This window comes from Rattus norvegicus, chromosome 12 (assembly GCF_021556685.1).
Source record: "Rattus norvegicus strain SHRSP/BbbUtx chromosome 12, alternate assembly SHRSP_T2T, whole genome shotgun sequence".
NCBI classification, from domain to species: Eukaryota; Metazoa; Chordata; class Mammalia; order Rodentia; family Muridae; genus Rattus; species Rattus norvegicus.
In genome coordinates this window covers 7,524,223-7,547,323 of record NC_141545.1, presented here as the reverse complement: position 1 = coordinate 7,547,323, position 23,101 = coordinate 7,524,223, and the positions used below count along the sequence as shown (strand labels likewise).

The following is a 23,101-nucleotide window of genomic DNA, read 5'->3' as shown; positions in this document are numbered from 1 at the left end:
ACAAACCAACAGAAACCAAAACAACAAAGCAACCTTAAAAAACCCATCCCAAAACAAACCAAACCACACCAACAAACAGAAATAGACTTTACAACTTTTTTAAAAAAGATGTATTTCTTATATATAAGTACACTGTAGCTGTCTTCAGACACACCAGAAGAGGGCATCAGATCTCACTACAGATGGCTGTGAGACACCATGTCGTTGCTGGGATTTGAACTCAGAACCTCTGGAAGAGCAGTCAGTGCTCTTAACCACTAAGCCATCCTTCCAGCCCGACTTCACAACTTTTATTTTGCCTTTTTTTTTCCTTCCCCAGAGCTAAGGATCGAACCCAGGGCCTTGTGCTTGCTAGGCATGTGCCCTACGACTGAGTTAAATCCCCAACCCTAAAAATAGACTTTAAAAATGTCAGAGGAACCCCTCCTCTAGGATGTGCCTGAGCTGAATCACATAGGCGGGAGACTCTGCAGAATCCGCGGCCCTGAGCATCTGAGCGCGCTTCAAGTCTCCGATTAAATTTTAAAAATGGCCTCCAATAAAACTACATTGCAAAAATTGGGAAAAAAAAAACAGAATGGAAAGAGTAAAAGAGTTGAAGATGCTGAGCCTGAAGAATTTGTGGTAGAAAAAGTACTGAACCATTGTGTAGTGAACTATTTCGTGAAGTGGAAGGGGTTTACAGATGCCGATAATACTTGGGTACCAGGAGAAAATTTAGATTGTCCAGAATTAATTGAAGCACTTCTTCATTCTCGAAAAGCTGGTAAAGAAAACGATTGTCCAAAAAGGAAATCTTTATCTGATAGTGAATCCGATGAGAGCAAATCGAAGAAGAGAGATGCTGCTGACAAGCAAAGGAGGCGAATATGAAGTGGCCTCAGATTGTCATCGCCTTCTATGAGGAGTGGCTGATTTGGCATTCTTGTACCGAAATGAAGTACAATAATTGTTTGCATATATAAATACACAATATTATATATATGTATATAAAATATATATATATATATATATATATATGAATGATCTGGATCTTGGGTTTTGAATTACTAGTGTGGATCAAAGAGCATCCTGATGAAAATCAAGTCTGATATGCTAGTTTTGAAAGCATTGGCAGTAGTTGGGAGATTTTTGGTTTTCGTTCTGCGTCAAAAGGCACTGACTCCTTTGAGCGAGTGAGAGCTCTCTGTAGTTGCTTCCTGTAACAGTAGAGTACTTGACACCATGTTGTATTTCCTCGGCTTGAAGAACAGCTTTTCTTAAACACTGGGGAGATTTTACAGTCATGACTCAAGTCAGAACTTATTTTTAACTGGGACACAGAAGGACCATTCTGGTGTGTGTGTGTGTGTGTGTGTGTGTGTGTGTGTGTGTGTGTGTGCGCGCGCGTTTGTTTGTATGCAGTGTATGCATAAAACACTTACATAACCTGTCTGTTTTAGCTTGCTTTTAATACTCAAAAGAGCTGAACGTGAAAACACAGGTTGATGAGAGGCCATCAGCCTGACCATTTTCCTGATACCATAACCTTTCGGATTAAGCAGAGTCTGTAATGTATTGGATAGTTTAAAAGCAAGCCCATCAGAATTGATGTATTATCAAATAAATACAGTAGTTTATTTTTATACCAACTCCACCTTCAGAAAACGGAATTAAACGAAGTAGTAGCTTGATTTAACAACAAGACTTGGCCTAGTGTGGTGGTGTGCACCTTTAATGCCAGAACTCTAGAGGCAGGTGGAGCTGTGATTTAAGAGGCCAGCTGATCTACAGAGGCAGGTCCGAGTCAGCTGTTCTGTGTAAAGGTTCCTCTGGTTGAACCATTCCTTTGTAGGAAGTTAAAATCTGTACTAAAAGGTTATGATTCATGGAATCTGTTTGATGTGGAAGTAGAATCATGGTTAGAGCTGATGTTGGCCATTAAGTCCTGCTGTGGTTTAGTCCCTGGAAGCTCTGGTTGGTTGGTGTTGTTGTTCATATGGGGTCTCAAGTCCCTTCAAGCTCTTTTAGTCCTTTCTCTGATTTCTTCAACTGGGGTCCTGCGCTCAGTTCACTGGTTTGTTGCTCGCATTCACCTATGTATCTGCCGTATTCTGGCTGTGTCAATGAATAGTTTTATATTCCTTAAAAAAATGTCAGAAGAGCCTACAGCCATACCACCCGGAACGCGCCCGATCTCGTCTGATCTCGGAAGCTAAGCAGGGTCGGGCATGCTTAGTACGTGGATGGGAGACCACCTGGGATACCGGGTGCTGTAGGCTTTTGGGGGTTGGGGATTTAACTCAGTGGTAGAGCTCTTGCCAGGCAATCAAAATCAGGAGCTCAGGAGCTCAGGAGCTCAGGAGCTCAGGAGCTCAGGAGCTCAGGAGCTCAGGAGCTCAGGAGCTCAGGAGCTCAGGAGCTCAGGAGCTCAGGAGCTCAGGAGCTCAGGAGCTCAGGAGCTCAGGAGCTCAGGAGCTCAGGAGCTCAGGAGCTCAGGAGCTCAGGAGCTCAGGAGCTCAGGAGCTCAGGAGCTCAGGAGCTCAGGAGCTCAGGAGCTCAGGAGCTCAGGAGCTCAGGAGCTCAGGAGCTCAGGAGCTCAGGAGCTCAGGAGCTCAGGAGCTCAGGAGCTCAGGAGCTCAGGAGCTCAGGAGCTCAGGAGCTCAGGAGCTCAGGAGCTCAGGAGCTCAGGAGCTCAGGAGCTCAGGAGCTCAGGAGCTCAGGAGCTCAGGAGCTCAGGAGCTCAGGAGCTCAGGAGCTCAGGAGCTCAGGAGCTCAGGAGCTCAGGAGCTCAGGAGCTCAGGAGCTCAGGAGCTCAGGAGCTCAGGAGCTCAGGAGCTCAGGAGCTCAGGAGCTCAGGAGCTCAGGAGCTCAGGAGCTCAGGAGCTCAGGAGCTCAGGAGCTCAGGAGCTCAGGAGCTCAGGAGCTCAGGAGCTCAGGAGCTCAGGAGCTCAGGAGCTCAGGAGCTCAGGAGCTCAGGAGCTCAGGAGCTCAGGAGCTCAGGAGCTCAGGAGCTCAGGAGCTCAGGAGCTCAGGAGCTCAGGAGCTCAGGAGCTCAGGAGCTCAGGAGCTCAGGAGCTCAGGAGCTCAGGAGCTCAGGAGCTCAGGAGCTCAGGAGCTCAGGAGCTCAGGAGCTCAGGAGCTCAGGAGCTCAGGAGCTCAGGAGCTCAGGAGCTCAGGAGCTCAGGAGCTCAGGAGCTCAGGAGCTCAGGAGCTCAGGAGCTCAGGAGCTCAGGAGCTCAGGAGCTCAGGAGCTCAGGAGCTCAGGAGCTCAGGAGCTCAGGAGCTCAGGAGCTCAGGAGCTCAGGAGCTCAGGAGCTCAGGAGCTCAGGAGCTCAGGAGCTCAGGAGCTCAGGAGCTCAGGAGCTCAGGAGCTCAGGAGCTCAGGAGCTCAGGAGCTCAGGAGCTCAGGAGCTCAGGAGCTCAGGAGCTCAGGAGCTCAGGAGCTCAGGAGCTCAGGAGCTCAGGAGCTCAGGAGCTCAGGAGCTCAGGAGCTCAGGAGCTCAGGAGCTCAGGAGCTCAGGAGCTCAGGAGCTCAGGAGCTCAGGAGCTCAGGAGCTCAGGAGCTCAGGAGCTCAGGAGCTCAGGAGCTCAGGAGCTCAGGAGCTCAGGAGCTCAGGAGCTCAGGAGCTCAGGAGCTCAGGAGCTCAGGAGCTCAGGAGCTCAGGAGCTCAGGAGCTCAGGAGCTCAGGAGCTCAGGAGCTCAGGAGCTCAGGAGCTCAGGAGCTCAGGAGGAGATTTCAGGACAGCAGGGATACACAGTGAGACCATGTGCGTAACAAACCAACAGAAACCAAAACAACAAAGCAACCTTAAAAAACCCATCCCAAAACAAACCAAACCACACCAACAAACAGAAATAGACTTTACAACTTTTTTAAAAAAGATGTATTTCTTATATATAAGTACACTGTAGCTGTCTTCAGACACACCAGAAGAGGGCATCAGATCTCACTACAGATGGCTGTGAGACACCATGTCGTTGCTGGGATTTGAACTCAGAACCTCTGGAAGAGCAGTCAGTGCTCTTAACCACTAAGCCATCCTTCCAGCCCGACTTCACAACTTTTATTTTGCCTTTTATTTTCCTTCCCCAGAGCTAAGGATCGAACCCAGGGCCTTGTGCTTGCTAGGCATGTGCCCTACGACTGAGTTAAATCCCCAACCCTAAAAATAGACTTTAAAAATGTCAGAGGAACCCCTCCTCTAGGATGTGCCTGAGCTGAATCACATAGGCGGGAGACTCTGCAGAATCCGCGGCCCTGAGCATCTGAGCGCGCTTCAAGTCTCCGATTAAATTTTAAAAATGGCCTCCAATAAAACTACATTGCAAAAATTGGGAAAAAAAAAACAGAATGGAAAGAGTAAAAGAGTTGAAGATGCTGAGCCTGAAGAATTTGTGGTAGAAAAAGTACTGAACCATTGTGTAGTGAACTATTTCGTGAAGTGGAAGGGGTTTACAGATGCCGATAATACTTGGGTACCAGGAGAAAATTTAGATTGTCCAGAATTAATTGAAGCACTTCTTCATTCTCGAAAAGCTGGTAAAGAAAACGATTGTCCAAAAAGGAAATCTTTATCTGATAGTGAATCCGATGAGAGCAAATCGAAGAAGAGAGATGCTGCTGACAAGCAAAGGAGGCGAATATGAAGTGGCCTCAGATTGTCATCGCCTTCTATGAGGAGTGGCTGATTTGGCATTCTTGTACCGAAATGAAGTACAATAATTGTTTGCATATATAAATACACAATATTATATATATGTATATAAAATATATATATATATATATATATATATATATATGAATGATCTGGATCTTGGGTTTTGAATTACTAGTGTGGATCAAAGAGCATCCTGATGAAAATCAAGTCTGATATGCTAGTTTTGAAAGCATTGGCAGTAGTTGGGAGATTTTTGGTTTTCGTTCTGCGTCAAAAGGCACTGACTCCTTTGAGCGAGTGAGAGCTCTCTGTAGTTGCTTCCTGTAACAGTAGAGTACTTGACACCATGTTGTATTTCCTCGGCTTGAAGAACAGCTTTTCTTAAACACTGGGGAGATTTTACAGTCATGACTCAAGTCAGAACTTATTTTTAACTGGGACACAGAAGGACCATTCTGGTGTGTGTGTGTGTGTGTGTGTGTGTGTGTGTGTGTGTGTGTGTGTGTGCGCGCGTTTGTTTGTATGCAGTGTATGCATAAAACACTTACATAACCTGTCTGTTTTAGCTTGCTTTTAATACTCAAAAGAGCTGAACGTGAAAACACAGGTTGATGAGAGGCCATCAGCCTGACCATTTTCCTGATACCATAACCTTTCGGATTAAGCAGAGTCTGTAATGTATTGGATAGTTTAAAAGCAAGCCCATCAGAATTGATGTATTATCAAATAAATACAGTAGTTTATTTTCATACCAACTCCACCTTCAGAAAACGGAATTAAACGAAGTAGTAGCTTGATTTAACAACAAGACTTGGCCTAGTGTGGTGGTGTGCACCTTTAATGCCAGAACTCTAGAGGCAGGTGGAGCTGTGATTTAAGAGGCCAGCTGATCTACAGAGGCAGGTCCGAGTCAGCTGTTCTGTGTAAAGGTTCCTCTGGTTGAACCATTCCTTTGTAGGAAGTTAAAATCTGTACTAAAAGGTTATGATTCATGGAATCTGTTTGATGTGGAAGTAGAATCATGGTTAGAGCTGATGTTGGCCATTAAGTCCTGCTGTGGTTTAGTCCCTGGAAGCTCTGGTTGGTTGGTGTTGTTGTTCATATGGGGTCTCAAGTCCCTTCAAGCTCTTTTAGTCCTTTCTCTGATTTCTTCAACTGGGGTCCTGCGCTCAGTTCACTGGTTTGTTGCTCGCATTCACCTATGTATCTGCCGTATTCTGGCTGTGTCAATGAATAGTTTTATATTCCTTAAAAAAATGTCAGAAGAGCCTACAGCCATACCACCCGGAACGCGCCCGATCTCGTCTGATCTCGGAAGCTAAGCAGGGTCGGGCATGCTTAGTACGTGGATGGGAGACCACCTGGGATACCGGGTGCTGTAGGCTTTTGGGGGTTGGGGATTTAACTCAGTGGTAGAGCTCTTGCCAGGCAATCAAAATCAGGAGCTCAGGAGCTCAGGAGCTCAGGAGCTCAGGAGCTCAGGAGCTCAGGAGCTCAGGAGCTCAGGAGCTCAGGAGCTCAGGAGCTCAGGAGCTCAGGAGCTCAGGAGCTCAGGAGCTCAGGAGCTCAGGAGCTCAGGAGCTCAGGAGCTCAGGAGCTCAGGAGCTCAGGAGCTCAGGAGCTCAGGAGCTCAGGAGCTCAGGAGCTCAGGAGCTCAGGAGCTCAGGAGCTCAGGAGCTCAGGAGCTCAGGAGCTCAGGAGCTCAGGAGCTCAGGAGCTCAGGAGCTCAGGAGCTCAGGAGCTCAGGAGCTCAGGAGCTCAGGAGCTCAGGAGCTCAGGAGCTCAGGAGCTCAGGAGCTCAGGAGCTCAGGAGCTCAGGAGCTCAGGAGCTCAGGAGCTCAGGAGCTCAGGAGCTCAGGAGCTCAGGAGCTCAGGAGCTCAGGAGCTCAGGAGCTCAGGAGCTCAGGAGCTCAGGAGCTCAGGAGCTCAGGAGCTCAGGAGCTCAGGAGCTCAGGAGCTCAGGAGCTCAGGAGCTCAGGAGCTCAGGAGCTCAGGAGCTCAGGAGCTCAGGAGCTCAGGAGCTCAGGAGCTCAGGAGCTCAGGAGCTCAGGAGCTCAGGAGCTCAGGAGCTCAGGAGCTCAGGAGCTCAGGAGCTCAGGAGCTCAGGAGCTCAGGAGCTCAGGAGCTCAGGAGCTCAGGAGCTCAGGAGCTCAGGAGCTCAGGAGCTCAGGAGCTCAGGAGCTCAGGAGCTCAGGAGCTCAGGAGCTCAGGAGCTCAGGAGCTCAGGAGCTCAGGAGCTCAGGAGCTCAGGAGCTCAGGAGCTCAGGAGCTCAGGAGCTCAGGAGCTCAGGAGCTCAGGAGCTCAGGAGCTCAGGAGCTCAGGAGCTCAGGAGCTCAGGAGCTCAGGAGCTCAGGAGCTCAGGAGCTCAGGAGCTCAGGAGCTCAGGAGCTCAGGAGCTCAGGAGCTCAGGAGCTCAGGAGCTCAGGAGCTCAGGAGCTCAGGAGCTCAGGAGCTCAGGAGCTCAGGAGCTCAGGAGCTCAGGAGCTCAGGAGCTCAGGAGCTCAGGAGCTCAGGAGCTCAGGAGCTCAGGAGCTCAGGAGCTCAGGAGCTCAGGAGCTCAGGAGCTCAGGAGCTCAGGAGCTCAGGAGCTCAGGAGCTCAGGAGCTCAGGAGCTCAGGAGCTCAGGAGCTCAGGAGCTCAGGAGCTCAGGAGCTCAGGAGCTCAGGAGCTCAGGAGCTCAGGAGCTCAGGAGCTCAGGAGCTCAGGAGCTCAGGAGCTCAGGAGCTCAGGAGCTCAGGAGCTCAGGAGCTCAGGAGCTCAGGAGCTCAGGAGCTCAGGAGCTCAGGAGCTCAGGAGCTCAGGAGCTCAGGAGCTCAGGAGCTCAGGAGCTCAGGAGCTCAGGAGCTCAGGAGCTCAGGAGCTCAGGAGCTCAGGAGCTCAGGAGCTCAGGAGCTCAGGAGCTCAGGAGCTCAGGAGCTCAGGAGCTCAGGAGCTCAGGAGCTCAGGAGCTCAGGAGCTCAGGAGCTCAGGAGCTCAGGAGCTCAGGAGCTCAGGAGCTCAGGAGCTCAGGAGCTCAGGAGCTCAGGAGCTCAGGAGCTCAGGAGCTCAGGAGCTCAGGAGCTCAGGAGCTCAGGAGCTCAGGAGCTCAGGAGCTCAGGAGCTCAGGAGCTCAGGAGCTCAGGAGCTCAGGAGCTCAGGAGCTCAGGAGCTCAGGAGCTCAGGAGCTCAGGAGCTCAGGAGCTCAGGAGCTTTCAGGACAGCAGGGATACACAGTGAGACCATGTGCGTAACAAACCAACAGAAACCAAAACAACAAAGCAACCTTAAAAAACCCATCCCAAAACAAACCAAACCACACCAACAAACAGAAATAGACTTTACAACTTTTTTAAAAAAGATGTATTTCTTATATATAAGTACACTGTAGCTGTCTTCAGACACACCAGAAGAGGGCATCAGATCTCACTACAGATGGCTGTGAGACACCATGTCGTTGCTGGGATTTGAACTCAGAACCTCTGGAAGAGCAGTCAGTGCTCTTAACCACTAAGCCATCCTTCCAGCCCGACTTCACAACTTTTATTTTGCCTTTTATTTTCCTTCCCCAGAGCTAAGGATCGAACCCAGGGCCTTGTGCTTGCTAGGCATGTGCCCTACGACTGAGTTAAATCCCCAACCCTAAAAATAGACTTTAAAAATGTCAGAGGAACCCCTCCTCTAGGATGTGCCTGAGCTGAATCACATAGGCGGGAGACTCTGCAGAATCCGCGGCCCTGAGCATCTGAGCGCGCTTCAAGTCTCCGATTAAATTTTAAAAATGGCCTCCAATAAAACTACATTGCAAAAATTGGGAAAAAAAAAACAGAATGGAAAGAGTAAAAGAGTTGAAGATGCTGAGCCTGAAGAATTTGTGGTAGAAAAAGTACTGAACCATTGTGTAGTGAACTATTTCGTGAAGTGGAAGGGGTTTACAGATGCCGATAATACTTGGGTACCAGGAGAAAATTTAGATTGTCCAGAATTAATTGAAGCACTTCTTCATTCTCGAAAAGCTGGTAAAGAAAACGATTGTCCAAAAAGGAAATCTTTATCTGATAGTGAATCCGATGAGAGCAAATCGAAGAAGAGAGATGCTGCTGACAAGCAAAGGAGGCGAATATGAAGTGGCCTCAGATTGTCATCGCCTTCTATGAGGAGTGGCTGATTTGGCATTCTTGTACCGAAATGAAGTACAATAATTGTTTGCATATATAAATACACAATATTATATATATGTATATAATATATATATATATATATATATATATATATATATATATGAATGATCTGGATCTTGGGTTTTGAATTACTAGTGTGGATCAAAGAGCATCCTGATGAAAATCAAGTCTGATATGCTAGTTTTGAAAGCATTGGCAGTAGTTGGGAGATTTTTGGTTTTCGTTCTGCGTCAAAAGGCACTGACTCCTTTGAGCGAGTGAGAGCTCTCTGTAGTTGCTTCCTGTAACAGTAGAGTACTTGACACCATGTTGTATTTCCTCGGCTTGAAGAACAGCTTTTCTTAAACACTGGGGAGATTTTACAGTCATGACTCAAGTCAGAACTTATTTTTAACTGGGACACAGAAGGACCATTCTGGTGTGTGTGTGTGTGTGTGTGTGTGTGTGTGTGTGTGTGTGTGTGCGCGCGCGTTTGTTTGTATGCAGTGTATGCATAAAACACTTACATAACCTGTCTGTTTTAGCTTGCTTTTAATACTCAAAAGAGCTGAACGTGAAAACACAGGTTGATGAGAGGCCATCAGCCTGACCATTTTCCTGATACCATAACCTTTCGGATTAAGCAGAGTCTGTAATGTATTGGATAGTTTAAAAGCAAGCCCATCAGAATTGATGTATTATCAAATAAATACAGTAGTTTATTTTCATACCAACTCCACCTTCAGAAAACGGAATTAAACGAAGTAGTAGCTTGATTTAACAACAAGACTTGGCCTAGTGTGGTGGTGTGCACCTTTAATGCCAGAACTCTAGAGGCAGGTGGAGCTGTGATTTAAGAGGCCAGCTGATCTACAGAGGCAGGTCCGAGTCAGCTGTTCTGTGTAAAGGTTCCTCTGGTTGAACCATTCCTTTGTAGGAAGTTAAAATCTGTACTAAAAGGTTATGATTCATGGAATCTGTTTGATGTGGAAGTAGAATCATGGTTAGAGCTGATGTTGGCCATTAAGTCCTGCTGTGGTTTAGTCCCTGGAAGCTCTGGTTGGTTGGTGTTGTTGTTCATATGGGGTCTCAAGTCCCTTCAAGCTCTTTTAGTCCTTTCTCTGATTTCTTCAACTGGGGTCCTGCGCTCAGTTCACTGGTTTGTTGCTCGCATTCACCTATGTATCTGCCGTATTCTGGCTGTGTCAATGAATAGTTTTATATTCCTTAAAAAAATGTCAGAAGAGCCTACAGCCATACCACCCGGAACGCGCCCGATCTCGTCTGATCTCGGAAGCTAAGCAGGGTCGGGCATGCTTAGTACGTGGATGGGAGACCACCTGGGATACCGGGTGCTGTAGGCTTTTGGGGGTTGGGGATTTAACTCAGTGGTAGAGCTCTTGCCAGGCAATCAAAATCAGGAGCTCAGGAGCTCAGGAGCTCAGGAGCTCAGGAGCTCAGGAGCTCAGGAGCTCAGGAGCTCAGGAGCTCAGGAGCTCAGGAGCTCAGGAGCTCAGGAGCTCAGGAGCTCAGGAGCTCAGGAGCTCAGGAGCTCAGGAGCTCAGGAGCTCAGGAGCTCAGGAGCTCAGGAGCTCAGGAGCTCAGGAGCTCAGGAGCTCAGGAGCTCAGGAGCTCAGGAGCTCAGGAGCTCAGGAGCTCAGGAGCTCAGGAGCTCAGGAGCTCAGGAGCTCAGGAGCTCAGGAGCTCAGGAGCTCAGGAGCTCAGGAGCTCAGGAGCTCAGGAGCTCAGGAGCTCAGGAGCTCAGGAGCTCAGGAGCTCAGGAGCTCAGGAGCTCAGGAGCTCAGGAGCTCAGGAGCTCAGGAGCTCAGGAGCTCAGGAGCTCAGGAGCTCAGGAGCTCAGGAGCTCAGGAGCTCAGGAGCTCAGGAGCTCAGGAGCTCAGGAGCTCAGGAGCTCAGGAGCTCAGGAGCTCAGGAGCTCAGGAGCTCAGGAGCTCAGGAGCTCAGGAGCTCAGGAGCTCAGGAGCTCAGGAGCTCAGGAGCTCAGGAGCTCAGGAGCTCAGGAGCTCAGGAGCTCAGGAGCTCAGGAGCTCAGGAGCTCAGGAGCTCAGGAGCTCAGGAGCTCAGGAGCTCAGGAGCTCAGGAGCTCAGGAGCTCAGGAGCTCAGGAGCTCAGGAGCTCAGGAGCTCAGGAGCTCAGGAGCTCAGGAGCTCAGGAGCTCAGGAGCTCAGGAGCTCAGGAGCTCAGGAGCTCAGGAGCTCAGGAGCTCAGGAGCTCAGGAGCTCAGGAGCTCAGGAGCTCAGGAGCTCAGGAGCTCAGGAGCTCAGGAGCTCAGGAGCTCAGGAGCTCAGGAGCTCAGGAGCTCAGGAGCTCAGGAGCTCAGGAGCTCAGGAGCTCAGGAGCTCAGGAGCTCAGGAGCTCAGGAGCTCAGGAGCTCAGGAGCTCAGGAGCTCAGGAGCTCAGGAGCTCAGGAGCTCAGGAGCTCAGGAGCTCAGGAGCTCAGGAGCTCAGGAGCTCAGGAGCTCAGGAGCTCAGGAGCTCAGGAGCTCAGGAGCTCAGGAGCTCAGGAGCTCAGGAGCTCAGGAGCTCAGGAGCTCAGGAGCTCAGGAGCTCAGGAGCTCAGGAGCTCAGGAGCTCAGGAGCTCAGGAGCTCAGGAGCTCAGGAGCTCAGGAGCTCAGGAGCTCAGGAGCTCAGGAGCTCAGGAGCTCAGGAGCTCAGGAGCTCAGGAGCTCAGGAGCTCAGGAGCTCAGGAGCTCAGGAGCTCAGGAGCTCAGGAGCTCAGGAGCTCAGGAGCTCAGGAGCTCAGGAGCTCAGGAGCTCAGGAGCTCAGGAGCTCAGGAGCTCAGGAGCTCAGGAGCTCAGGAGCTCAGGAGCTCAGGAGCTCAGGAGCTCAGGAGCTCAGGAGCTCAGGAGCTCAGGAGCTCAGGAGCTCAGGAGCTCAGGAGCTCAGGAGCTCAGGAGCTCAGGAGCTCAGGAGCTCAGGAGCTCAGGAGCTCAGGAGCTCAGGAGCTCAGGAGCTCAGGAGCTCAGGAGCTCAGGAGCTCAGGAGCTCAGGAGCTCAGGAGCTCAGGAGCTCAGGAGCTCAGGAGCTCAGGAGCTCAGGAGCTCAGGAGCTCAGGAGCTCAGGAGCTCAGGAGCTCAGGAGCTCAGGAGCTCAGGAGCTCAGGAGCTCAGGAGCTCAGGAGCTCAGGAGCTCAGGAGCTCAGGAGCTCAGGAGCTCAGGAGCTCAGGAGCTCAGGAGCTCAGGAGCTCAGGAGCTCAGGAGCTCAGGAGCTCAGGAGCTCAGGAGCTCAGGAGCTCAGGAGGAGATTTCAGGACAGCAGGGATACACAGTGAGACCATGTGCGTAACAAACCAACAGAAACCAAAACAACAAAGCAACCTTAAAAAACCCATCCCAAAACAAACCAAACCACACCAACAAACAGAAATAGACTTTACAACTTTTTTAAAAAAGATGTATTTCTTATATATAAGTACACTGTAGCTGTCTTCAGACACACCAGAAGAGGGCATCAGATCTCACTACAGATGGCTGTGAGACACCATGTCGTTGCTGGGATTTGAACTCAGAACCTCTGGAAGAGCAGTCAGTGCTCTTAACCACTAAGCCATCCTTCCAGCCCGACTTCACAACTTTTATTTTGCCTTTTTTTTTCCTTCCCCAGAGCTAAGGATCGAACCCAGGGCCTTGTGCTTGCTAGGCATGTGCCCTACGACTGAGTTAAATCCCCAACCCTAAAAATAGACTTTAAAAATGTCAGAGGAACCCCTCCTCTAGGATGTGCCTGAGCTGAATCACATAGGCGGGAGACTCTGCAGAATCCGCGGCCCTGAGCATCTGAGCGCGCTTCAAGTCTCCGATTAAATTTTAAAAATGGCCTCCAATAAAACTACATTGCAAAAATTGGGAAAAAAAAAACAGAATGGAAAGAGTAAAAGAGTTGAAGATGCTGAGCCTGAAGAATTTGTGGTAGAAAAAGTACTGAACCATTGTGTAGTGAACTATTTCGTGAAGTGGAAGGGGTTTACAGATGCCGATAATACTTGGGTACCAGGAGAAAATTTAGATTGTCCAGAATTAATTGAAGCACTTCTTCATTCTCGAAAAGCTGGTAAAGAAAACGATTGTCCAAAAAGGAAATCTTTATCTGATAGTGAATCCGATGAGAGCAAATCGAAGAAGAGAGATGCTGCTGACAAGCAAAGGAGGCGAATATGAAGTGGCCTCAGATTGTCATCGCCTTCTATGAGGAGTGGCTGATTTGGCATTCTTGTACCGAAATGAAGTACAATAATTGTTTGCATATATAAATACACAATATTATATATATGTATATAAAATATATATATATATATATATATATATATATGAATGATCTGGATCTTGGGTTTTGAATTACTAGTGTGGATCAAAGAGCATCCTGATGAAAATCAAGTCTGATATGCTAGTTTTGAAAGCATTGGCAGTAGTTGGGAGATTTTTGGTTTTCGTTCTGCGTCAAAAGGCACTGACTCCTTTGAGCGAGTGAGAGCTCTCTGTAGTTGCTTCCTGTAACAGTAGAGTACTTGACACCATGTTGTATTTCCTCGGCTTGAAGAACAGCTTTTCTTAAACACTGGGGAGATTTTACAGTCATGACTCAAGTCAGAACTTATTTTTAACTGGGACACAGAAGGACCATTCTGGTGTGTGTGTGTGTGTGTGTGTGTGTGTGTGTGTGTGTGTGTGTGTGTGCGCGCGCGTTTGTTTGTATGCAGTGTATGCATAAAACACTTACATAACCTGTCTGTTTTAGCTTGCTTTTAATACTCAAAAGAGCTGAACGTGAAAACACAGGTTGATGAGAGGCCATCAGCCTGACCATTTTCCTGATACCATAACCTTTCGGATTAAGCAGAGTCTGTAATGTATTGGATAGTTTAAAAGCAAGCCCATCAGAATTGATGTATTATCAAATAAATACAGTAGTTTATTTTTATACCAACTCCACCTTCAGAAAACGGAATTAAACGAAGTAGTAGCTTGATTTAACAACAAGACTTGGCCTAGTGTGGTGGTGTGCACCTTTAATGCCAGAACTCTAGAGGCAGGTGGAGCTGTGATTTAAGAGGCCAGCTGATCTACAGAGGCAGGTCCGAGTCAGCTGTTCTGTGTAAAGGTTCCTCTGGTTGAACCATTCCTTTGTAGGAAGTTAAAATCTGTACTAAAAGGTTATGATTCATGGAATCTGTTTGATGTGGAAGTAGAATCATGGTTAGAGCTGATGTTGGCCATTAAGTCCTGCTGTGGTTTAGTCCCTGGAAGCTCTGGTTGGTTGGTGTTGTTGTTCATATGGGGTCTCAAGTCCCTTCAAGCTCTTTTAGTCCTTTCTCTGATTTCTTCAACTGGGGTCCTGCGCTCAGTTCACTGGTTTGTTGCTCGCATTCACCTATGTATCTGCCGTATTCTGGCTGTGTCAATGAATAGTTTTATATTCCTTAAAAAAATGTCAGAAGAGCCTACAGCCATACCACCCGGAACGCGCCCGATCTCGTCTGATCTCGGAAGCTAAGCAGGGTCGGGCATGCTTAGTACGTGGATGGGAGACCACCTGGGATACCGGGTGCTGTAGGCTTTTGGGGGTTGGGGATTTAACTCAGTGGTAGAGCTCTTGCCAGGCAATCAAAATCAGGAGCTCAGGAGCTCAGGAGCTCAGGAGCTCAGGAGCTCAGGAGCTCAGGAGCTCAGGAGCTCAGGAGCTCAGGAGCTCAGGAGCTCAGGAGCTCAGGAGCTCAGGAGCTCAGGAGCTCAGGAGCTCAGGAGCTCAGGAGCTCAGGAGCTCAGGAGCTCAGGAGCTCAGGAGCTCAGGAGCTCAGGAGCTCAGGAGCTCAGGAGCTCAGGAGCTCAGGAGCTCAGGAGCTCAGGAGCTCAGGAGCTCAGGAGCTCAGGAGCTCAGGAGCTCAGGAGCTCAGGAGCTCAGGAGCTCAGGAGCTCAGGAGCTCAGGAGCTCAGGAGCTCAGGAGCTCAGGAGCTCAGGAGCTCAGGAGCTCAGGAGCTCAGGAGCTCAGGAGCTCAGGAGCTCAGGAGCTCAGGAGCTCAGGAGCTCAGGAGCTCAGGAGCTCAGGAGCTCAGGAGCTCAGGAGCTCAGGAGCTCAGGAGCTCAGGAGCTCAGGAGCTCAGGAGCTCAGGAGCTCAGGAGCTCAGGAGCTCAGGAGCTCAGGAGCTCAGGAGCTCAGGAGCTCAGGAGCTCAGGAGCTCAGGAGCTCAGGAGCTCAGGAGCTCAGGAGCTCAGGAGCTCAGGAGCTCAGGAGCTCAGGAGCTCAGGAGCTCAGGAGCTCAGGAGCTCAGGAGCTCAGGAGCTCAGGAGCTCAGGAGCTCAGGAGCTCAGGAGCTCAGGAGCTCAGGAGCTCAGGAGCTCAGGAGCTCAGGAGCTCAGGAGCTCAGGAGCTCAGGAGCTCAGGAGCTCAGGAGCTCAGGAGCTCAGGAGCTCAGGAGCTCAGGAGCTCAGGAGCTCAGGAGCTCAGGAGCTCAGGAGCTCAGGAGCTCAGGAGCTCAGGAGCTCAGGAGCTCAGGAGCTCAGGAGCTCAGGAGCTCAGGAGCTCAGGAGCTCAGGAGCTCAGGAGCTCAGGAGCTCAGGAGCTCAGGAGCTCAGGAGCTCAGGAGCTCAGGAGCTCAGGAGCTCAGGAGCTCAGGAGCTCAGGAGCTCAGGAGCTCAGGAGCTCAGGAGCTCAGGAGCTCAGGAGCTCAGGAGCTCAGGAGCTCAGGAGCTCAGGAGCTCAGGAGCTCAGGAGCTCAGGAGCTCAGGAGCTCAGGAGCTCAGGAGCTCAGGAGCTCAGGAGCTCAGGAGCTCAGGAGCTCAGGAGCTCAGGAGCTCAGGAGCTCAGGAGCTCAGGAGCTCAGGAGCTCAGGAGCTCAGGAGCTCAGGAGCTCAGGAGCTCAGGAGCTCAGGAGCTCAGGAGCTCAGGAGCTCAGGAGCTCAGGAGCTCAGGAGCTCAGGAGCTCAGGAGCTCAGGAGCTCAGGAGCTCAGGAGCTCAGGAGCTCAGGAGCTCAGGAGCTCAGGAGCTCAGGAGCTCAGGAGCTCAGGAGCTCAGGAGCTCAGGAGCTCAGGAGCTCAGGAGCTCAGGAGCTCAGGAGCTCAGGAGCTCAGGAGCTCAGGAGCTCAGGAGCTCAGGAGCTCAGGAGCTCAGGAGCTCAGGAGCTCAGGAGCTCAGGAGCTCAGGAGCTCAGGAGCTCAGGAGGAGATTTCAGGACAGCAGGGATACACAGTGAGACCATGTGCGTAACAAACCAACAGAAACCAAAACAACAAAGCAACCTTAAAAAACCCATCCCAAAACAAACCAAACCACACCAACAAACAGAAATAGACTTTACAACTTTTTTAAAAAAGATGTATTTCTTATATATAAGTACACTGTAGCTGTCTTCAGACACACCAGAAGAGGGCATCAGATCTCACTACAGATGGCTGTGAGACACCATGTCGTTGCTGGGATTTGAACTCAGAACCTCTGGAAGAGCAGTCAGTGCTCTTAACCACTAAGCCATCCTTCCAGCCCGACTTCACAACTTTTATTTTGCCTTTTTTTTTCCTTCCCCAGAGCTAAGGATCGAACCCAGGGCCTTGTGCTTGCTAGGCATGTGCCCTACGACTGAGTTAAATCCCCAACCCTAAAAATAGACTTTAAAAATGTCAGAGGAACCCCTCCTCTAGGATGTGCCTGAGCTGAATCACATAGGCGGGAGACTCTGCAGAATCCGCGGCCCTGAGCATCTGAGCGCGCTTCAAGTCTCCGATTAAATTTTAAAAATGGCCTCCAATAAAACTACATTGCAAAAATTGGGAAAAAAAAAACAGAATGGAAAGAGTAAAAGAGTTGAAGATGCTGAGCCTGAAGAATTTGTGGTAGAAAAAGTACTGAACCATTGTGTAGTGAACTATTTCGTGAAGTGGAAGGGGTTTACAGATGCCGATAATACTTGGGTACCAGGAGAAAATTTAGATTGTCCAGAATTAATTGAAGCACTTCTTCATTCTCGAAAAGCTGGTAAAGAAAACGATTGTCCAAAAAGGAAATCTTTATCTGATAGTGAATCCGATGAGAGCAAATCGAAGAAGAGAGATGCTGCTGACAAGCAAAGGAGGCGAATATGAAGTGGCCTCAGATTGTCATCGCCTTCTATGAGGAGTGGCTGATTTGGCATTCTTGTACCGAAATGAAGTACAATAATTGTTTGCATATATAAATACACAATATTATATATATGTATATAAAATATATATATATATATATATATATATATATATGAATGATCTGGATCTTGGGTTTTGAATTACTAGTGTGGATCAAAGAGCATCCTGATGAAAATCAAGTCTGATATGCTAGTTTTGAAAGCATTGGCAGTAGTTGGGAGATTTTTGGTTTTCGTTCTGCGTCAAAAGGCACTGACTCCTTTGAGCGAGTGAGAGCTCTCTGTAGTTGCTTCCTGTAACAGTAGAGTACTTGACACCATGTTGTATTTCCTCGGCTTGAAGAACAGCTTTTCTTAAACACTGGGGAGATTTTACAGTCATGACTCAAGTCAGAACTTATTTTTAACTGGGACACAGAAGGACCATTCTGGTGTGTGTGTGTGTGTGTGTGTGTGTGTGTGTGTGTGTGTGTGTGTGCGCGCGCGTTTGTTTGTATGCAGTGTATGCATAAAACACTTACATAACCTGTCTGTTTTAGCTTGCTTTTAATACTCAAAAGAGCTGAACGTGAAAACACAGGTTGATGAGAGGCCATCAGCCTGACCATTTTCCTGATACCATAACCTTTCGGATTAAGCAGAGTCTGTAATGTATTGGATAGTTTAAAAGCAAGCCCATCAGAATTGATGTATTATCAAATAAATACAGTAGTTTATTTTTATACCAACTCCACCTTCAGAAAACGGAATTAAACGAAGTAGTAGCTTGATTTAACAACAAGACTTGGCCTAGTGTGGTGGTGTGCACCTTTAATGCCAGAACTCTAGAGGCAGGTGGAGCTGTGATTTAAGAGGCCAGCTGATCTACAGAGGCAGGTCCGAGTCAGCTGTTCTGTGTAAAGGTTCCTCTGGTTGAACCATTCCTTTGTAGGAAGTTAAAATCTGTACTAAAAGGTTATGATTCATGGAATCTGTTTGATGTGGAAGTAGAATCATGGTTAGAGCTGATGTTGGCCATTAAGTCCTGCTGTGGTTTAGTCCCTGGAAGCTCTGGTTGGTTGGTGTTGTTGTTCATATGGGGTCTCAAGTCCCTTCAAGCTCTTTTAGTCCTTTCTCTGATTTCTTCAACTGGGGTCCTGCGCTCAGTTCACTGGTTTGTTGCTCGCATTCACCTATGTATCTGCCGTATTCTGGCTGTGTCAATGAATAGTTTTATATTCCTTAAAAAAATGTCAGAAGAGCCTACAGCCATACCACCCGGAACGCGCCCGATCTCGTCTGATCTCGGAAGCTAAGCAGGGTCGGGCATGCTTAGTACGTGGATGGGAGACCACCTGGGATACCGGGTGCTGTAGGCTTTTGGGGGTTGGGGATTTAACTCAGTGGTAGAGCTCTTGCCAGGCAATCAAAATCAGGAGCTCAGGAGCTCAGGAGCTCAGGAGCTCAGGAGCTCAGGAGCTCAGGAGCTCAGGAGCTCAGGAGCTCAGGAGCTCAGGAGCTCAGGAGCTCAGGAGCTCAGGAGCTCAGGAGCTCAGGAGCTCAGGAGCTCAGGAGCTCAGGAGCTCAGGAGCTCAGGAGCTCAGGAGCTCAGGAGCTCAGGAGCTCAGGAGCTCAGGAGCTCAGGAGCTCAGGAGCTCAGGAGCTCAGGAGCTCAGGAGCTCAGGAGCTCAGGAGCTCAGGAGCTCAGGAGCTCAGGAGCTCAGGAGCTCAGGAGCTCAGGAGCTCAGGAGCTCAGGAGCTCAGGAGCTCAGGAGCTCAGGAGCTCAGGAGCTCAGGAGCTCAGGAGCTCAGGAGCTCAGGAGCTCAGGAGCTCAGGAGCTCAGGAGCTCAGGAGCTCAGGAGCTCAGGAGCTCAGGAGCTCAGGAGCTCAGGAGCTCAGGAGCTCAGGAGCTCAGGAGCTCAGGAGCTCAGGAGCTCAGGAGCTCAGGAGCTCAGGAGCTCAGGAGCTCAGGAGCTCAGGAGCTCAGGAGCTCAGGAGCTCAGGAGCTCAGGAGCTCAGGAGCTCAGGAGCTCAGGAGCTCAGGAGCTCAGGAGCTCAGGAGCTCAGGAGCTCAGGAGCTCAGGAGCTCAGGAGCTCAGGAGCTCAGGAGCTCAGGAGCTCAGGAGCTCAGGAGCTCAGGAGCTCAGGAGCTCAGGAGCTCAGGAGCTCAGGAGCTCAGGAGCTCAGGAGCTCAGGAGCTCAGGAGCTCAGGAGCTCAGGAGCTCAGGAGCTCAGGAGCTCAGGAGCTCAGGAGCTCAGGAGCTCAGGAGCTCAGGAGCTCAGGAGCTCAGGAGCTCAGGAGCTCAGGAGCTCAGGAGCTCAGGAGCTCAGGAGCTCAGGAGCTCAGGAGCTCAGGAGCTCAGGAGCTCAGGAGCTCAGGAGCTCAGGAGCTCAGGAGCTCAGGAGCTCAGGAGCTCAGGAGCTCAGGAGCTCAGGAGCTCAGGAGCTCAGGAGCTCAGGAGCTCAGGAGCTCAGGAGCTCAGGAGCTCAGGAGCTCAGGAGCTCAGGAGCTCAGGAGCTCAGGAGCTCAGGAGCTCAGGAGCTCAGGAGCTCAGGAGCTCAGGAGCTCAGGAGCTCAGGAGCTCAGGAGCTCAGGAGCTCAGGAGCTCAGGAGCTCAGGAGCTCAGGAGCTCAGGAGCTCAGGAGCTCAGGAGCTCAGGAGCTCAGGAGCTCAGGAGCTCAGGAGCTCAGGAGCTCAGGAGCTCAGGAGCTCAGGAGCTCAGGAGCTCAGGAGCTCAGGAGCTCAGGAGCTCAGGAGCTCAGGAGCTCAGGAGCTCAGGAGCTCAGGAGCTCAGGAGCTCAGGAGCTCAGGAGCTCAGGAGCTCAGGAGCTCAGGAGCTCAGGAGCTCAGGAGCTCAGGAGCTCAGGAGCTCAGGAGCTCAGGAGCTCAGGAGCTCAGGAGCTCAGGAGCTCAGGAGCTCAGGAGCTCAGGAGCTCAGGAGCTCAGGAGCTCAGGAGCTCAGGAGCTCAGGAGCTCAGGAGCTCAGGAGCTCAGGAGCTCAGGAGCTCAGGAGCTCAGGAGCTCAGGAGCTCAGGAGCTCAGGAGCTCAGGAGCTCAGGAGCTCAGGAGCTCAGGAGCTCAGGAGCTCAGGAGCTCAGGAGCTCAGGAGCTCAGGAGCTCAGGAGCTCAGGAGCTCAGGAGCTCAGGAGCTCAGGAGCTCAGGAGCTCAGGAGCTCAGGAGCTCAGGAGCTCAGGAGCTCAGGAGCTCAGGAGCTCAGGAGCTCAGGAGCTCAGGAGCTCAGGAGCTCAGGAGCTCAGGAGCTCAGGAGCTCAGGAGCTCAGGAGCTCAGGAGGAGATTTCAGGACAGCAGGGATACACAGTGAGACCATGTGCGTAACAAACCAACAGAAACCAAAACAACAAAGCAACCTTAAAAAACCCATCCCAAAACAAACCAAACCACACCAACAAACAGAAATAGACTTTACAACTTTTTTAAAAAAGATGTATTTCTTATATATAAGTACACTGTAGCTGTCTTCAGACACACCAGAAGAGGGCATCAGATCTCACTACAGATGGCTGTGAGACACCATGTCGTTGCTGGGATTTGAACTCAGAACCTCTGGAAGAGCAGTCAGTGCTCTTAACCACTAAGCCATCCTTCCAGCCCGACTTCACAACTTTTATTTTGCCTTTTTTTTTCCTTCCCCAGAGCTAAGGATCGAACCCAGGGCCTTGTGCTTGCTAGGCATGTGCCCTACGACTGAGTTAAATCCCCAACCCTAAAAATAGACTTTAAAAATGTCAGAGGAACCCCTCCTCTAGGATGTGCCTGAGCTGAATCACATAGGCGGGAGACTCTGCAGAATCCGCGGCCCTGAGCATCTGAGCGCGCTTCAAGTCTCCGATTAAATTTTAAAAATGGCCTCCAATAAAACTACATTGCAAAAATTGGGAAAAAAAAAACAGAATGGAAAGAGTAAAAGAGTTGAAGATGCTGAGCCTGAAGAATTTGTGGTAGAAAAAGTACTGAACCATTGTGTAGTGAACTATTTCGTGAAGTGGAAGGGGTTTACAGATGCCGATAATACTTGGGTACCAGGAGAAAATTTAGATTGTCCAGAATTAATTGAAGCACTTCTTCATTCTCGAAAAGCTGGTAAAGAAAACGATTGTCCAAAAAGGAAATCTTTATCTGATAGTGAATCCGATGAGAGCAAATCGAAGAAGAGAGATGCTGCTGACAAGCAAAGGAGGCGAATATGAAGTGGCCTCAGATTGTCATCGCCTTCTATGAGGAGTGGCTGATTTGGCATTCTTGTACCGAAATGAAGTACAATAATTGTTTGCATATATAAATACACAATATTATATATATGTATATAAAATATATATATATATATATATATATATATATATATATGAATGATCTGGATCTTGGGTTTTGAATTACTAGTGTGGATCAAAGAGCATCCTGATGAAAATCAAGTCTGATATGCTAGTTTTGAAAGCATTGGCAGTAGTTGGGAGATTTTTGGTTTTCGTTCTGCGTCAAAAGGCACTGACTCCTTTGAGCGAGTGAGAGCTCTCTGTAGTTGCTTCCTGTAACAGTAGAGTACTTGACACCATGTTGTATTTCCTCGGCTTGAAGAACAGCTTTTCTTAAACACTGGGGAGATTTTACAGTCATGACTCAAGTCAGAACTTATTTTTAACTGGGACACAGAAGGACCATTCTGGTGTGTGTGTGTGTGTGTGTGTGTGTGTGTGTGTGTGTGTGTGTGCGCGCGCGTTTGTTTGTATGCAGTGTATGCATAAAACACTTACATAACCTGTCTGTTTTAGCTTGCTTTTAATACTCAAAAGAGCTGAACGTGAAAACACAGGTTGATGAGAGGCCATCAGCCTGACCATTTTCCTGATACCATAACCTTTCGGATTAAGCAGAGTCTGTAATGTATTGGATAGTTTAAAAGCAAGCCCATCAGAATTGATGTATTATCAAATAAATACAGTAGTTTATTTTTATACCAACTCCACCTTCAGAAAACGGAATTAAACGAAGTAGTAGCTTGATTTAACAACAAGACTTGGCCTAGTGTGGTGGTGTGCACCTTTAATGCCAGAACTCTAGAGGCAGGTGGAGCTGTGATTTAAGAGGCCAGCTGATCTACAGAGGCAGGTCCGAGTCAGCTGTTCTGTGTAAAGGTTCCTCTGGTTGAACCATTCCTTTGTAGGAAGTTAAAATCTGTACTAAAAGGTTATGATTCATGGAATCTGTTTGATGTGGAAGTAGAATCATGGTTAGAGCTGATGTTGGCCATTAAGTCCTGCTGTGGTTTAGTCCCTGGAAGCTCTGGTTGGTTGGTGTTGTTGTTCATATGGGGTCTCAAGTCCCTTCAAGCTCTTTTAGTCCTTTCTCTGATTTCTTCAACTGGGGTCCTGCGCTCAGTTCACTGGTTTGTTGCTCGCATTCACCTATGTATCTGCCGTATTCTGGCTGTGTCAATGAATAGTTTTATATTCCTTAAAAAAATGTCAGAAGAGCCTACAGCCATACCACCCGGAACGCGCCCGATCTCGTCTGATCTCGGAAGCTAAGCAGGGTCGGGCATGCTTAGTACGTGGATGGGAGACCACCTGGGATACCGGGTGCTGTAGGCTTTTGGGGGTTGGGGATTTAACTCAGTGGTAGAGCTCTTGCCAGGCAATCAAAATCAGGAGCTCAGGAGCTCAGGAGCTCAGGAGCTCAGGAGCTCAGGAGCTCAGGAGCTCAGGAGCTCAGGAGCTCAGGAGCTCAGGAGCTCAGGAGCTCAGGAGCTCAGGAGCTCAGGAGCTCAGGAGCTCAGGAGCTCAGGAGCTCAGGAGCTCAGGAGCTCAGGAGCTCAGGAGCTCAGGAGCTCAGGAGCTCAGGAGCTCAGGAGCTCAGGAGCTCAGGAGCTCAGGAGCTCAGGAGCTCAGGAGCTCAGGAGCTCAGGAGCTCAGGAGCTCAGGAGCTCAGGAGCTCAGGAGCTCAGGAGCTCAGGAGCTCAGGAGCTCAGGAGCTCAGGAGCTCAGGAGCTCAGGAGCTCAGGAGCTCAGGAGCTCAGGAGCTCAGGAGCTCAGGAGCTCAGGAGCTCAGGAGCTCAGGAGCTCAGGAGCTCAGGAGCTCAGGAGCTCAGGAGCTCAGGAGCTCAGGAGCTCAGGAGCTCAGGAGCTCAGGAGCTCAGGAGCTCAGGAGCTCAGGAGCTCAGGAGCTCAGGAGCTCAGGAGCTCAGGAGCT

The 23,101-nt window shown here is 49.7% G+C and overlaps 6 pseudogenes; all 6 read left to right on the top strand.

The window, feature by feature from the left end:
• The first annotated feature begins 2,143 nt into the window (after positions 1–2,143).
• LOC148002038 (5S ribosomal RNA) lies at positions 2,144–2,261 on the top strand (annotated as a pseudogene).
• Positions 2,262–5,908: 3,647 nt separating this feature from the next.
• Positions 5,909–6,026, top strand: LOC148002037 (5S ribosomal RNA; annotated as a pseudogene).
• Positions 6,027–10,024: 3,998 nt separating this feature from the next.
• LOC148002036 (5S ribosomal RNA) lies at positions 10,025–10,142 on the top strand (annotated as a pseudogene).
• Positions 10,143–14,237: 4,095 nt separating this feature from the next.
• LOC148002035 (5S ribosomal RNA) lies at positions 14,238–14,355 on the top strand (annotated as a pseudogene).
• A 3,799-nt stretch (positions 14,356–18,154) lies between these two features.
• Positions 18,155–18,272, top strand: LOC148002034 (5S ribosomal RNA; annotated as a pseudogene).
• A 4,113-nt stretch (positions 18,273–22,385) lies between these two features.
• LOC148002033 (5S ribosomal RNA) lies at positions 22,386–22,503 on the top strand (annotated as a pseudogene).
• Positions 22,504–23,101: the final 598 nt, after the last annotated feature.